Here is a 16,187-nt window from a genome sequence, read left to right as displayed (position 1 = left end):
AGCTTTACAACCATTTTAGTGCTACAATTGCAAAGCCTACCTGAGACCGAAGGCAAGAGATGAAGGAAAAACTCAGTAGTGGTATCATTGAGACCCTAACACATCTCAAGCCAGCTCCACTCCTGGACCTATCAATTACATAAACTAACATACTTCCTTTCCATTTAAGACAGTTAAAACTGCCATTTCCTATTACTTGCAAGGAAGAGTTCTGATATAACAATAAATAAAACTGGCTGATAAAAGTGAGTTTTATATTTCTTGACTGGTATTTGGGATTGCACAGACCTAACCAAAGGCTATAAACCAACTGAAATCTTTGCTATTTCAATTCTTTTCATATTATTGACCTAATATTTTCAAAAATATATCCACACAATCTTTTTTATCTCAAGTATAATTTGAAATAAATGCCATTTCCTAAATAAATCAATTTCTTCAAATGAACTGAGAAAACATACATTTTTGCATGTTGTGTCATTTCTCATTTCCAAAACAGCAAAGAATTTGGTAAAAATAATAATAATAATTTTCATCAGTGTAATGACTTGCAAAATGGGAGAGGGCAAACCCTCAGAGATTACTGATGATATCCAGTTGGGTGGGATGATTAACAGACGAGAACGAATTGATTTGATTAACAAAGCTGATTTGTACTAGTAAGGTAAACAAACATGTTTAAAAGTAGTACAGACAAATAAAGAGTAGATTACATAGGGAACAAAAATATAAGCTTTGCACAAATGAGACAAAAAATTTTCACAGTTAATAGAATTTCAAGAGACCCAAAAGAATCAGCAATGAAATGCTGCTTTTAAAAAAGCAAGTTATTAAAAAAGTAATTATAAAGTATGAACTTAAATACATTAAATTTTAAAATCATACATGGGCAAGCATCATTTTATAGTAATTAACATATGAATACTTTTTGAGCATGTCCTATACACCAGGTACTAGTCTTAACCACTTTACACCTTGAGTCCATTTAACCTTATGAGGCACATACTATTATGTCCATTTTACAGATGAGGAAAACAAGACATTAATAACCGACTCAACTCACATACCTATGTAACCGACTCAAATTCACATACCTATGTAAGTGTTGGCACCAGTGTTCAACTCCAAGAAGTCTGACTGCAGGACTTTTGCTCTTAATCCTTAGGTTTGTTGCCTCTATCAGTGTTATTATCTTCACCATCAGCTTACTAACATCTTTCATGTGAATTGTATCATTTGAACCTCCATAACATAGAGGTATTACCATATTTTCCAATTCTAAGACACTTTTAGTTATAAGGGCCATCTTCTATTTAACACAGCTTAGTATCAAAATAAATATAATTTAAAAGAACAACTTTTTATTATTAACCCACAATTGCATACATTTATCCACCATTTTTCCTCTAGTATCACAATCAAACATTAAGTCAGAGCAATGCTTTGCAGTTTTCATTGTACAAGTCTTTTGTCCCCTTGGTTAAATTTATTCCTAAGTATTTTCTTCTTTTTGATGATACTATAAATGGAATTGTTTCCTTAATTTCCTTTTTAAATTGTTCGTTGCTAGTGTATAAAAATGTGCTGTGTGTTGATTTTGTATCCTACAACATTGCTAAATTTGTTTATCAGCTCTAACAGTGCTCATGGAATCTTTAGAATTTTCTACATAAAAAATCGTAACAGTATGGAGGCTCCTCAAAAACTTAAAAATAAAACTAACATATGATCCATCAATCCCACTTTGTGTTTATCCAAAAGAATTGATACCAGGTTGTCAAAGAGATATTTGCACTCCCATGTTCCAGAGATTTGCTATACAACATTGTGCTTATAGTTAACAATACTGTACTTAAACATTTGTGAAGGGGGTAGATCTCGTTATGTTATTTACCACAATAAATTTTTAAAAAATCATGTCATCTACAAACAAATAATTTTACTTCTTCCTTTCCAATCTGGATGCCTTTTATTTTTAGGGGAAGGTGGGGGAGGTACTTAGGTTTATTTTATTTGTTTATTTTTAATGGCAGTACTGGGGATTGAACCCAGGACCTTGCGCGTGCTAGGCATGCACTCTACCACTGAGCTTTACACCCTCCCTTATTTCTTCTTCTTGCCTAATTGCTCTGGCTAGAACTTCCAGTACTATGATGAAAAGAATGGTGAAAGCAGGCTTCCTCACCTTGCTCCTGATCATAAGGGGAAAGCTTTTAGTCTTTTCATCATTTAGTATGATGCTAGCTGTGGCTTTTTCATATATGACCTTTATCATGTTGAGGAAGCTCCCTTCTATTTCTAGTTTATAGAATATTTTCATCATGAAAGGGTGCTGAATTTTGTCAAATGCATTTTCTGTATCAATTGAGATAATCACACGATCTTTTTCCTTCATTCTATTAAACTGATTTTCATATGATGAATGATCCTTGCAAATGTTTAACTGCCTTTACCTGAAAATAAAAATAAACTGAAAAGCTAGGAAAAAGAAACTATTCTTTTTCAGCCAAATTGAAACTCTGACTGGAAAAACACTGTCAGCTTACCTATACCTTAACATGAAAAGATCTGTTGCTTTTCAATCTGTACTTTAGTAAACAAACAAACAAACAAACTAGCCATGTGTTACCCTCAGCTACACACATTCCACCAATTTGTTATTTGGCTTACTTAGCAAACTCCTCTTTTAAAATGTAAATACTGCTCTAGGGGTTGTATACTGATCATTTATGCAGATTTTTGTAGAGGATTATCTAGACTAGAAACTGTAATAGCTTAACCTTTATCTGGAAGGCAGTGGGAACAAGAATTTCTACTATGGAATTGGAAGAGGTAATAATTTTGGCGCATGGGTACAGAAATAAAACTCACTCAGTCCGAATTTCAAGTATTTTGTATAATTATTGGACCACATGTTTTGATTTGCAGTTGAGAAAATATAGTAACTCTGGCTGCAGCACTTAGACATGTGCATTAGACTCAACATGCTGCTGAGGAAAAGGAGCTAGGAGCATTAAGAATATCTAATATGACCTATTATGCTTAAAGCTCCTATTTCAGGGTCTATTGGAATACTGTGCAAGTATGGTTTATACTATGTAGTGTATGTGATTCAACAGAAGGCTCAATGTATTAACATACTAACATATCATTCACTCAAACAATTGCTGATCTATTAATGTTATTGTACTAGGCGCTCCTGATACAGAGATGAACAAATAGGACAAATTATTTGCCCTCCTAGAACTTAGTCCTAAGATAGGGCAAAAAAAAGAGGGAGAGAGAGAAATTATAACACACCGGCTAAACACAAAAATGTATTTGATGCACTACGCTGACTGCCAAGCCAAAAAAAAAAAAAAAACACACAAAACTGTACTTACTACCAATATCACTAAGCAGAAACAAGTACAGAGAGAAATACACTGAGGAAATACGAAGTGGAAAAACTTGACTGTTCATTCATTACACATTCATCTAGACATCTATTGTACATCTACATGCCTAGGTACTGGGAATAAGAAAATAAGTAAGAAACTATAGTTTCTGACATTGAGAACTCAGTCTAAGGAGAAAAGCAAAAAAGACAGTAATGATCCATTGTAATAGTAATAAGTACATCAAGAGGGAGCAAACACAGCTGCTATGGGATCAGAGATACCTCTGGCAGACAGAAGAGAAAAAGTCAATAAAAGTCATGTCTAAATTGTTTCATAACAAACTAAGATAGAAAAAGCTGAGGAAGTCACTTACAAGTGACACCTAAGCTAAGCCAAAAAGGAACCAGTCAAGCAGCTGCAAAGAGCACTCCTATCTCAAGCCTCCTGTACTTGCTGTTCCCTCTACGTAGAATACTCCACAGATATTCTAGGCTCATTTCTTATTTCATTCAGATCTCTGATCAAATCTAACATCTTCAGAGGGGCCTTTCAATCACTCTATCTGAAGTGCCACCTTATGGCACTGTCTTCCTTCATCCTGTTTCATTGTTTTTTCTAGCTCTTATCACTGTCTGACATATTTATTATCTATTTATTTCTATTGGTCTCCCTGACAAGAAATATTAACCCCTGGGGCCAGTGACTTGTCTTGCTCACTATGTATGTCACTATACAGACACCAGTGTCTGTCAAATGAATGAAACAAAGGAGAGGAATGAATTTTAGGCACAGCAAGAAACATAAAGAAGAAAAGTACGAGAAATGGGCCATGGCTGGGTGCTCCTCAATAATAATAATAATTGTAACAGCAAGTATTTCTATTTATTAAGGACTTACTTATGGGCCAGGCACTATTCTCAGCACTTTACTTGTATTATTTCATTTAACTTTCAAAACTCTATAGACACCCTTACTCACATTTCACATATGAAGAATCTGAACCACAAAGATATTAAATTACTTGCCCAAGGTCACATAGCTAATAAATGGCAGAACTAGAATTCCAAGCCATGCAGCACAATGCCAGAGTTCACTTTTTTAACCACTGCCCAAAACACAGGAAACTGACAACCTTTCCGGGTTGTTTGCACATATGGGAAGGGAAGGAAGGAAGGAAATATCTACTATAAGCATTTTTTGTGAATATTACATGTTTCATACATTAAAACCTTATATGTATTATTCATTAGTAGCATTATTAGTTTTTTTAAATATGAACTACATTTACTGTGCAAAAGGCTAAGCAAATTCCGCCCCTATGTTTCTGATTCTGATTCATAATAGAACTGGGGTAAGGGCTAAAAATTTATATTTCTAAGAAGTTCTCAGGTGATGGTGAGAGTGCAGGATCACTCTCAAGAAACCCTGAGCTATATAACCAAAATGTGAATGAAATGCCTTTCAAGTTAATGCTGGCTTTCCTGAACAATCAATGGCTAAACTAGCCACCTTCAAGGTATGGACATCATTCGTCACCAGGGAAATGCAATTCAAAACCACAGTGAGATACTACTTCATACCCATTAGGATGACGAGAATTGAAAAATCAGACAGTAACAATTATAAGAGAGGATGCGAAGAAATCTTCATTCTCATACCCTGCTGGTGGGAATATAAAATGGTGTCGCTGCTTTGGAAAACAGTCTGGCAGTTTCCCAAACAATTAAACATAGAGTTACTATATGACCTTATATATATCCAGCCAAAATAAAAACATATATCCTTATAAAAACTTTTACATGAATGTTTATAGCAGGATTATTTACAACAGCCAAAAGGTAGAAAAAACCCAAATGCCCACCAATGGATGAAAGGATAAACAAAATGTGACATAACGATAAAATGGAATATTATTCAGACATAAAAAGGAATGAATTATTGATACTTATTACAACTTGGATAAACCTCAAAAATATTGTGTTAAGTGAAAGAAGCCAGTCCCAAGAGTCCATATATTACATGATTCTATTCATACAAAGTCCAGAATAGGAAAATCTACTGAGACAGAAAGTAGATTAATGGTTGTTTAGGGGTGGGAGAAGCATGGAGGAGAAGAGATGATACCTAAAGGGTATGAGGTTTCTTTTTTAGGTGATACAAATGCTCTAAAACTGACTGTGGTGATGGTTTCACACAACTATGAATAGATTAAAACACACTGAACTGTATATTTTAAATGCATAAATTGGATAATGTGTGGATTATACATCAATATGGCTCTTTAAAAAGTTGTGGATTATACATCAATATGGCTCTTTAAAAAGCAATTTTTAAAATTTTAATGAAATAGGACAAGAAGCTCAAAGGAAGTCTCTTAACAACTAAACACTTTTAAAAAATATTTTATAAATTCAGTACCCCTAGTACTTTTTAAAAAAGTGCTTGATGGCTTATATTTCTAAATGCAGGTTTAGTTCAAAAAAATTATTAATTTTTTGGTGAAGTTATAGGAAAGTAAGTCTTGTCTACCATAATTTATAAATACTGGTACTGGTAAAATTCCTGTACTAAAATAAGTAAGAAATTAGTTGTAAAAAGCTGTAAGGGTATAAAAGAAAAACCTGCCAAGCAGAGACAAATCAGGACATTTCAAGCAAGTCTAGCTCAAAGTACAGTCAATAGAGTAAGTTTCTGAACTGTTTTAGAGTGCCAGATAGTCCAGAATCTACACCCAGATCTTACAAGGCCTTGCATAAAAGTGTGCCAGGGAAACAAAACAAAAACAAAAACAAAACAGGAAGAAAAACAAAAAACAAAGAACAGAATCTAGAGAAGAGACTAAGAATGAAAGCAATCTAGCCTGCAAGAAAAGATGTATGCAAACTGAAATCATCCAATCTTCTTCAAGCCCACAACTTTTAATGCCAATTTCCTATGCTAAGTGGACTTTATAATCTATAAATGGTCTTTGCCGCCAAATTAAATATAATCAACTTAATTCCTTCACAATAGTTTGAGATTATTTCTCCTGACTAAATTATTGCTGCCATCTCCCTTGCCATTCAAGATCTTATAAATGTAAACTAAATGAAAATCACTCAAGTTTAATTTCAAAACTCAAAGGTATACAGAGAAAAATAACTAAATATCATTTATAACTCTACAAAAAAGAATTCAGTAAATGGCATATCAAAGGTTACTTGCAACAGCATCAATTTTAACTGATATATAAATTACCTGTAGTCATAAGGGCTTGATTAACTATAAAATATCCAATCAATGAATATATTCTAAAAACATTTAAAAAGATGCTATGAAGACCACATAGGAAGAAAATATTTATAATGTTAAGTCAAAGAAAATGGAATACAAAGTTACGTGTGTGTGTGAGAGAGAGAGAGAGACAGATTGCAAGAGACAGGTTACAATGATGTTTTAAAAAAAATGCAGAAAAAAAAAGAAGAAAACTAAAATTTCAAGAAGGGGTGAATGGTGAGCCATGCTTTTTCTTGCTATATTTCTGCATGTTTCAAGCTTTCTTAATGAGTGAAGAATTTTGGAAGTGAAAAAAATATATATATATATATGAATTCTGTATAAAAGTATCACTAATAATAACAGAACTTCTATTTACTGGATGTTTTCTATATTCCAACAACGTAAATAAATCAAACATAAGGAAAATGAAATCAGGCTTTAAGTAACTTGCCATGGTCACCCAGAGAGAGTACAAGAGGCAGAGGGGGAATTCCAATCCAGGTTTGTCTTGTTCTAAGTCAACTGTCTTTCCACTATAAAAAAATGTTGATACTCTGATTATTTTACAGACTATTTTACAGTAGGTCAAAGATCTTTTGAGCCTATGCTTGAAACCCTTCTTAACATCTTTTGCTCCATGTTAAAACTTCTTGCTTTATTATAAACAGAAGAAAAAGCAGAGAATAAATCATAAGAAAATAGATATTATAACTCCCATTGTGAACCCTATGCACCAAAAAACAATTTGACTTGAATCAAATGTTCCTAGAGTTCTGTGTTGCCCTTTTAAGTACAATTTCAAATGTTATCTACAGTGCCAATCTTGGATATTGTAAAACAATGAAAAAATTAAAAACTAAATTACCACAGAAAGTTCCATCATAATCACAGGATACTCCACGGCACCCAAGTGACTTACTTCTGTCATCGTGTGTCACAGTACTTACCGCCCCACAGAGTCAGTATTTATCTTCCTAAAAGACTAAAAGGTACTTCAGTGTATGAGTGTAGGTCTTATTCTCTTTGTACAGCCAAGGCTTAATACAGTGGGGACACAGAAGGCGTTCAGTAAATGTTTTTGAAATAAAAGAGGATCAACCAGCAATAATGGAGGCACCTTTAATGCATCTGAGTTTTGTATTTTTAGTATATGCATAATGATATAACTGTGTTGTACCTACTGAATACAAGATGGAATAAAGTTACCAATAATCCTTGGTATCAGTGATTTATGAAAATTCTAATTAAGTGTAACATTTCATAAAAATTAACAGCCCTATAAAAAACTAAAATCTACCAATTATAAATATTTGGCTAGTGATGGTAGTTGTTGTTATTATTATTAACAGCTGCTACCATTTAAACCGAACCCAGACATTTATAACCATTATTTCACATATTCTTCACAACAAATCCTGCAGTTTATTCACCATTTTATAGGTTAAAAAAAAAGACGTTAAGAAATTTGTTACACAATCAAATAAAAGATTTAAACCTAAAACATTCTGACTGCAAAGCCCAAAATATCCCATTATTTCACCCTAGTTATTAAAAATGTTCATATCTGAAGCATCAGAAATTCTTAGACCTAGCAGTTCTAGGTTTTATTTAATAAAATAGTTTGTTTTTTAGGGAAATTTTTCTCTGATACATGGTATCATCTTTAGTAATAAGATACTGAAGGAACTCCAAGTTCAAGCTACCATGTCCAAGAGAATACTAGCTTAGATGTAAATATTGGCATGACATACAGTAACCTAGATAAGGTTAGGTTTTCATGAGTAATCAATTTCTGGAGGCTGCAAAATGTAAAACTATCTTCTATCATGTCTACAAAACCCCCCCACTATAACTTGATACAACAATCACTTTCTAGAGATGTTGTCTAAGCAATAAAAATTTGATTTTCACGTAAGAAGTTATTGCAGCCCAGAACATATGTTCAGTTACAACCAAGGAATGGCACCATAATTAGTTCTGTCAGAGCTATTTTGCCCTTAGGAATACAGACTCACTCAATTTACATGAGTCGTTTACACTATCTAGGTTATAACACTGGCTCTATCACTTAGCAGTAGGTTGACCTTGAAGACCTTGAACAAGTTACTTCACCTTTATGCCTAAGTTTTCTCTTTTCACAAAATAAGAATAATAAAAATGATCTGGTTATCAAGTTGTAAGAATTACTGAAAACAGTGCCAGATACATAAGTGCTCAATAAGCATTAATTATCATTATTATCCCAATATTGACCTCCTCTCTCTCTCTCTGTCTCTCTCACACACACATACACACCGCTCTCTGAATAATTTATTCCTTTTACATAACAAGAGGAAAGTAATATGTGAACGTACATTTTTACCCCTAAATTTGTCTAAAATATTGTCAGTGACTGTTTACAAGAAGTAGCATAGCAAATGTGCTTGAAAACAGATGTGTCTGGGTTCAAATCTCTAAACTATCACTTAATACACAACCCTGAGTAAGCAATACAGAAGAGTAATTCCTACTTTTAGGAAGTCTGTGAATATTAAGTAAAATAATACATGCAAATCACCTTAAAGTACCTATTATTTGTTAGGAATTTAAAAAACATCAGCCCTCTTCCTTCTCAGTAGTGGCATAAAAATGTTTTCCTCCCAGGATCTTCATTACTCTGCAAGATCTGCGTTAATATTTAGCCCACTAGATAGAATTGTTCCACAACTAAAATAAGATCATACTAAAAAAGGCAGAGAAACCACACATAAAATTAAGTCCACAATTTCTAGCTGTCTTCCCATTTAAGTTTTTTAAGCTCAATATCCATGCACAATTAGTCACTCATGGCCCATGGTAGGTTTAGGAATTAAAATATGAAGATAAACTATTCCCCCTGTCTCTATCCCAAGAAAGCACAAACCTCTGTAACTCCCATATGCCTTAACGGATCATTAACTTAGAAAAGTATATATTTAAATCTGTGATTCTCAAAGTAGGGGTAATTTTGTCCCCCAGGAAACATTTGGCAATGTCTGGAAATATTTTTTATCGTCCCACCTGGGGAAAGTGCTTCCAGCATCTCGTGGATATTATGCTGCACAACATCCCACAGCGCACACGACAGCCCTCCACACCCAAGAATTACCTGACCCAAAATGTCAACAGTGGCAAGACTGAGAAGCCATGATCTAAAAAAAGACCTAAGTATTGGAATATAGAAAGTCTCCCCACAAAAGTATGTTCTTGGCCGAATTTTTACCGAAGACATAAGAAATAAGCAGTTTGATTCTTTCAGACGGGAAACTCCTGACACTGTTAAATTCACATTACAAACTCCCCAACCTAACGAGGGAAGTGAAGTTTACTTTTCTTTGTATATTTGTACCACATAAAAACAAGTTTTTAAAAGAGCTCTGATCTTTCTTTTTTTTCAATTGAAGTATAGCTGATATACAATATTACATAAGTTACAGGTGTACAACACAGTGATTCACACTTTTTAAAGATAATACTCCACGTTAAATATTGGCTATATTCCGTGTTGTACAATATAACCTGGCAGACTATCTTATACATAATAGGGTGCACTTCTTAATACCCTATTTTTATACTGTCCCTCCCCTAGTCCCTCTCCCTACTGGTAACCACTAGCTTGTTTTTTGTATCTATGAGTTTGCTTTTTTGTTATATTCACTAGTTTGTTGTATTTTTTAGATTCCACATATGAGATATCATACAGTATTTGTCTTTCTCTGACTTATTTCACTTAGCATAACACTGAATCTATCCATGTTGCTAAAATGGCAAAATTTCATTCTTTTTATGGCTGAGTAGTATTCCATTGTATATATCTATCACATCATCTTTATCTATTCATCTATTGACGGTTACTTAGGTTGCTTCCAGACCTTGGCAATTGTAAATAATGCTGCTATGAACACTAGGGTGCATGTATCTTGTCGAATTCGTGTTTTTGCTTTTTCAGATATACACCCAGTAGTGGGACTGCTGAATTATATGGTAGTTCTTTTTTCAGTTTTTTGAGAAACCTCTGTACTGTTTTCCACAGTGGTTGCACAAATTTACATTCCCACCAATAGAGTACAAAGGTTCCCTTTCCTCCACATCTTCACCAACATTTATTATTTGTGTTCTTTTTGATGATAGCCATTCTGACAGGTGTGAGGTGATATCTCATTGTGATTTTGACTTGCATTTTCCTGATGATTAGCATGTGATGATGGCCTGTGGGCCAGCTGCATGTCCCCTCTGGGAAACTGTCTATTCAGTTCTTCTGTTCATTTTTTAACTGAGTTGTTTATTTTTTTAATGTTGAGTTGTATGAGCAGTTTATATACATTGGATATTAGCCCCTCATCAGTCATATCATTTGCAAATATTTTCTCCCATTTAGTAGGCTGTCTTTTCTTTTTGTCAATGGTTTCCTTTGCTGTGCAAAAGCTTTTAAGTTTAATTAGGTCCCATTTGTTTATCTTTGCTTTTATTTCCTTTGCTTTAGGAGACAGGTCCAAAAAAATTACTATAATTTATCTCAGAGTGTTCTGCCCATGTTTTCTTATAGGAGTCTTATGGTTTCCAGTCTCACATTTAGATCTTTAATCCATTTTGAATTTATTTTTAAATACGGTGTTAGAGGAAGTTCTAATTTCATTCTTTTACATGTAGCTATCCAGTTTTCTCACACCACTTATTGAACAGACTATCTTTTTTCCATTGTATATTCTTGCCTCCTTTGTCACAGATTAATAAAGCAGAAGTGCATGGGTTTATTTTTGGGCTCTCTATTCTGTTTCACTGACTATGTGTTTTTGTGCCAATACCATACTGTTTTGATTATATAGCCTTCTAGTACCAATCTTTATTTTTTAATTGCACCTGAGATTCATGAAAGCATTATTTATATCACAAAGTTTCTTATACCTTACTTCTATCTTACTTTTTTACAAAATATTAAAAAGCTCATATTTACGTGACAGGAAAGCATAGTGCATGAGGCCAGCTTTCAACAGACATCATTATTATATCAGATTAACAATGATCAAAAGTTTGATAATATACTATGTTGATGAGAAAAAGGCACAAATGCTGTTGCTGGTATAACCTTTCTGATTACAAATTAGCAGTATCTCTCCAAATTAAAAATGTCTTTTGGCACCAAAATTATACCCACTAAAAATTAATGCGCATACACATGTGCACAAAGATGTGTAAAAGAATATTCACTGCAGCACTGCTGGTAATAACAAAAGACTGGAAACAACATAAAAGTCTATCATTAGGTGGCTAGTTTAATAAACTACAATATATTCATATAAAGGAATATTCTCAAGTTTTGGAAATGAGGGAGATCTATATGTGCTAGTATAGACAATCTTCTAGATCAATTAAGCAAAATAATAACAGTAACAAGCCACAAAATATGCAGCTTACTCAAAATAGATAGATAGATAGATAGATATACACCCTATGTGTTTATATAGTATATATATATATGTATATATATATATATATATATATTTGCATATACATCACAGATTATTGCTGAAAATACACACAAGATACACACACGGCTGCCTCTCGGAAGGGGACTGAGGGCCAAAAGCAAGATGGAGACTCACTGGTATGTGTGAATTTTTTTTTAACATGGGTTTACGCTCGCTCTTTTATTTACTGACTGTAAAACTTAAGCCACAAATTCTGAGCCTCAGTATTCTCCAATTTGAAATGATGATAATAATAGTTTAGTTCACTGGTTATTGTGAAGATCAAATGAGAGAGCATAAAATGCTTTGTAAATTATAAAGCAGCACACAAAATTATAAATTAGTACTCACTAAATTCTCCAATCCAATTATAATATTATTATCATTCTTTTGACCTTTTTCTCTAACTCAAAGATGGGAATGTTTAAGATGAAATATGAATGCAAATGCCATCTTAGAACATGTTTTTAAAATAGTTATTTATTTTTATTTTTAACTGAAGTATAGTTGATATACAATATTACATATAGTTACTGATTTCAATTTGAGTGATTTTTCAAAAAAGTTGTCATATAGAAACACTAAATCAGCAGATTACAGAAGAAATACATGCTCACTGTTGAAAAGAAAGTAAATAAAAACTATAACCAAGCTATCACAAAATCTTCGTGTTTTTTCCTTCCAGTCTCTTTTCTCTGCATGCTTAACTGGATTAAATCATTTGTCTAAATAAAATGCTTCCTCTTTACTATAATAAGGCATTCAAATTACAACACTCTTCAGATTATTAAAAACTCTTAATAAAATCATTTTAAATAAAGGCATAATATTTTATCTTGATGAGAGTTCAACTACTTTAAAATGAAATTCCAGTGTATGGGCTTGCCTAATGAACTCTGCCTGGATTAATTTTTCATTTATTTCTACCAATCCTCCAAATTACCAAATCTCGATGGATCGTTCTCCTCCCTCTCCCTCTCTCAAGCCATTTTTCTGCTTTTGGTTTCCAGAGTTCCAATTTTACTAAGTCCAAAACTCACAAAACAAATATAAGTGTGTTTATAATTCCTTGAAGAGCAAGTAAAACACTTAGATTTAGTCCTTTAATCAGACTACTAGTGAGAGAGGAGATTAGAACGATTCATTACCAAATAAAGATGCTTAGTCTTTTTCTACTATATGTTAGTCTGCTATTATTGTTCTGTCTGCAAACAGAGTGAAAACAAATGAATACACTCTAAGGTTATTCCTGGCAGACTCCCTATTGGACGAACCCAACTGTTCCTAATTAATTTTAACTATGACAGCTCCTCCCAAATGCTGAACATTCCAAGCCATTTTTGAAAATGTTAGATATCACTCAAGGAAGCAAAGATATCCTGAGTATACTGAACTGTAATTGCAGGCAAAAAAGAAAAATATCATAATTGTACCTTTTCCATAGTAGGAACTCAAATAATATGTCACGTTGAATAAATACTCCTTTTCTTCCTCTGAGAAACATTTGTAACTTTCATACTCTGTCCTGTATTTACCATCATAATTGTTAAACCAGACCACTAAAGTGATACACATATTTATACTGTGTACTTTTTTAAAAATGAAAGTAAAAATAAACAACAGAAACTGTGAAATTATGGGAGATTCCCCCCCTCAATTTCCAAACTTCCTGTAATGCAGTTACATCACTCTTGCAATTTAAAAAAGCATTAAAAGGAAAAGTATTCTGATAGCATTTATTATTTTTGACCATACACTAAGATTCTTTTAATTAAGTCCCATTCTAAAGATTTTTTTATTATGGAAAAAAGTCCTTGCTAAATTAAAACAAGAAAACTTCAGGATAAAGCTGAACTACTGGAGGACTATTTAAAATATTTATATTATGCCATCTTTCAATAAAAGAAAATCTTTATCATCATCAAGAGCACCACTTGTGCACCCACAAGTGTTGTAAAGACACCAGGAAAGGTACTAGAGATTCAGAGGCAAAAGACATTGCTTCCCTCCTCATGACAACAGGGCATATACTGAGAAAGAATAAAAAATACAAGTGAGCAATGGATATGCCAAGCATCTAGTACACTGAGAATTACAGCAGACAGCTTTTGGGGTCCTACAGACCTTGGTTCAAATCTCAGATCTACCACTTACTAACTTATGTAAATTACTTCCCTCATTTATAAAATGGAGTGTTAGGTTAACTGAAGCAAAATGTCTGGCAAATAGTTAACACCCAAAAAGAAGCTAATAGTATCATTATTATTAGAGATTCAGGCTTAAGAAAGAAATAGGCAATCAGCAAAGTTTAAAAAAAGGAAGTATTAATATCTCTTTTGTAATCTACCACCATAAGCAAAAATCATAAATCTTTCTCACTCAAGTTCACTTCTTAGTGACAAGAAGGAAACAGAACATCTAGTGAAGACAACTGAAATTAGAAAACACTAAGGCTTTACAGCACTAAAAGTACTCTAGGAAAGTCACCACTACATCTCCAAATCACAGAATATGATCTAAAAAAAGAGAGTGTTAGTTGGAAAGGCCTTAGGTCAGCTAATTCAAACTTCTACTAGAATGTAAACACTATGTTTTGTTTGCCTCCAAGCTCTAAGAATTATTATCTATTTTGTTCATTAGTATATTCTTAGTACCTAGAATAATACCTAGCACAAAATGAGAATGAATATTCAAACTGATAAAACTGAGGCCTGGAGACTTAACTCAGCGCCACACAGTTAGCTGTTGGCAGAACTTGGACTGCATAGTTTCATTATTCTAGTATTCTATCCTGTCCAGAAGATAGAATATGATAATTTAGATAATTTATTTTGGAGGTTGGGAGCTGGAGGGTTGGTTGGCAGGCAGAGGAAAGAGGACAGAAAGAGTAAATTAAGACTTTTTCATGTTGTTTCTCCCAACTGTCAGTTTTGCTTAATTGATAAAGACAAAATATTATAAACAAGACAATCCCAGAACAGTGCCTAGCACACAATAGGTACTTAACAAATACTGGTTGAATGAATAAATCTACTCCAAAACCATTATTATCTCAGGACCAGAGGCAGAAACTAACTGCAGCATCTGTTTAATCTTTGTAACTGTCATAGAGCCCTTTAGAATTTTCAAGTCATTCATAAGACAAACAGTTATTAATCACTTTCTTCCAGATGGGCACTGAGGGAGAAAGCTGAATTGAAAGATGTCCCTGCCCTAGAGGATCTCTCACTAGAGTACACCTATGTCTAAGTCTGTGAGTTGTGGGGGGTGACGGTGACACAAACACATCAATAATGAATGTGAAACCACACTGTGTTGTTACCTGTTTATTTGCTTCAAGCAGTTAAAAAATTAAACTAAACACAAATCAGCCAAGTTTTTAAATAAAAGGGAAGCACATTAGGGTAAATTTACCTTGGGAAGGTTCTTTTTCCTGTGCCTTTACAATATATCTTATTGCCTCAATGTCTTAAAAATCAAAATATTCTAAATTGACTTATTTCAATTATCAATATAAATGAACCATCAATGTGTGTTCTCTCATATGTGAAACACTGAAGGATAATACTCCTCATTCAGTATTTACTCTGCGTACGTGTTAATATTTAAATATATAGTCACAAGAACATATTTAAATTATTTAATTGTCTACAAAAACTGACAGAGCCTGAAGAAAATATCCAGAGATGAATGACAGTAAATAGAAACCGAGAAGTCTTACCCAGGGAGAGACTAAAGTATGCACACAACTAAGAAGCAAATCTACAGAAGTCTTCAAGAGAACAAATTTTTTAAGGGAAAACTGCTGGAATTGGCCAACAGAGCCTGAGAGCAACAGTGTGCCAACAAGATTTTGGTTAATGCTTATCACTAACTAGACTAATAAAAAGTGAACACCCAAAAGTCAATGTTGCCATTCCTTGAATTTGAGTTTCAGTAGAACCCTTCCAAAGCGATTTGCCATCAAGAATAAATCGACATATTTCAAGTATTCTTCTCCATTACCTGCTTGCCAAAATAGAGTAAGCAACAACCAAAGAAACTGGGAAATAAAACAGACTTC

At 33.4% G+C, this 16,187-nt stretch overlaps 1 protein-coding gene across 2 annotated transcripts in view; it reads right to left on the bottom strand.

Annotated features, from left to right (window-relative positions):
* EPS15 (epidermal growth factor receptor pathway substrate 15) overlaps positions 1-16,187 on the bottom strand; it is a 121,474-nt gene that overhangs the window by 103,726 nt on the left and 1,561 nt on the right. The gene's annotated exons all lie outside the window — the stretch shown is intronic.

Source organism: Vicugna pacos, chromosome 13 (assembly GCF_048564905.1).
Source record: "Vicugna pacos chromosome 13, VicPac4, whole genome shotgun sequence".
Lineage (NCBI taxonomy): Eukaryota > Metazoa > Chordata > Mammalia > Artiodactyla > Camelidae > Vicugna > Vicugna pacos.
The sequence above is the reverse complement of the archived record's forward strand: the minus strand, read 5'-3'. Positions and strand labels throughout refer to the sequence as shown.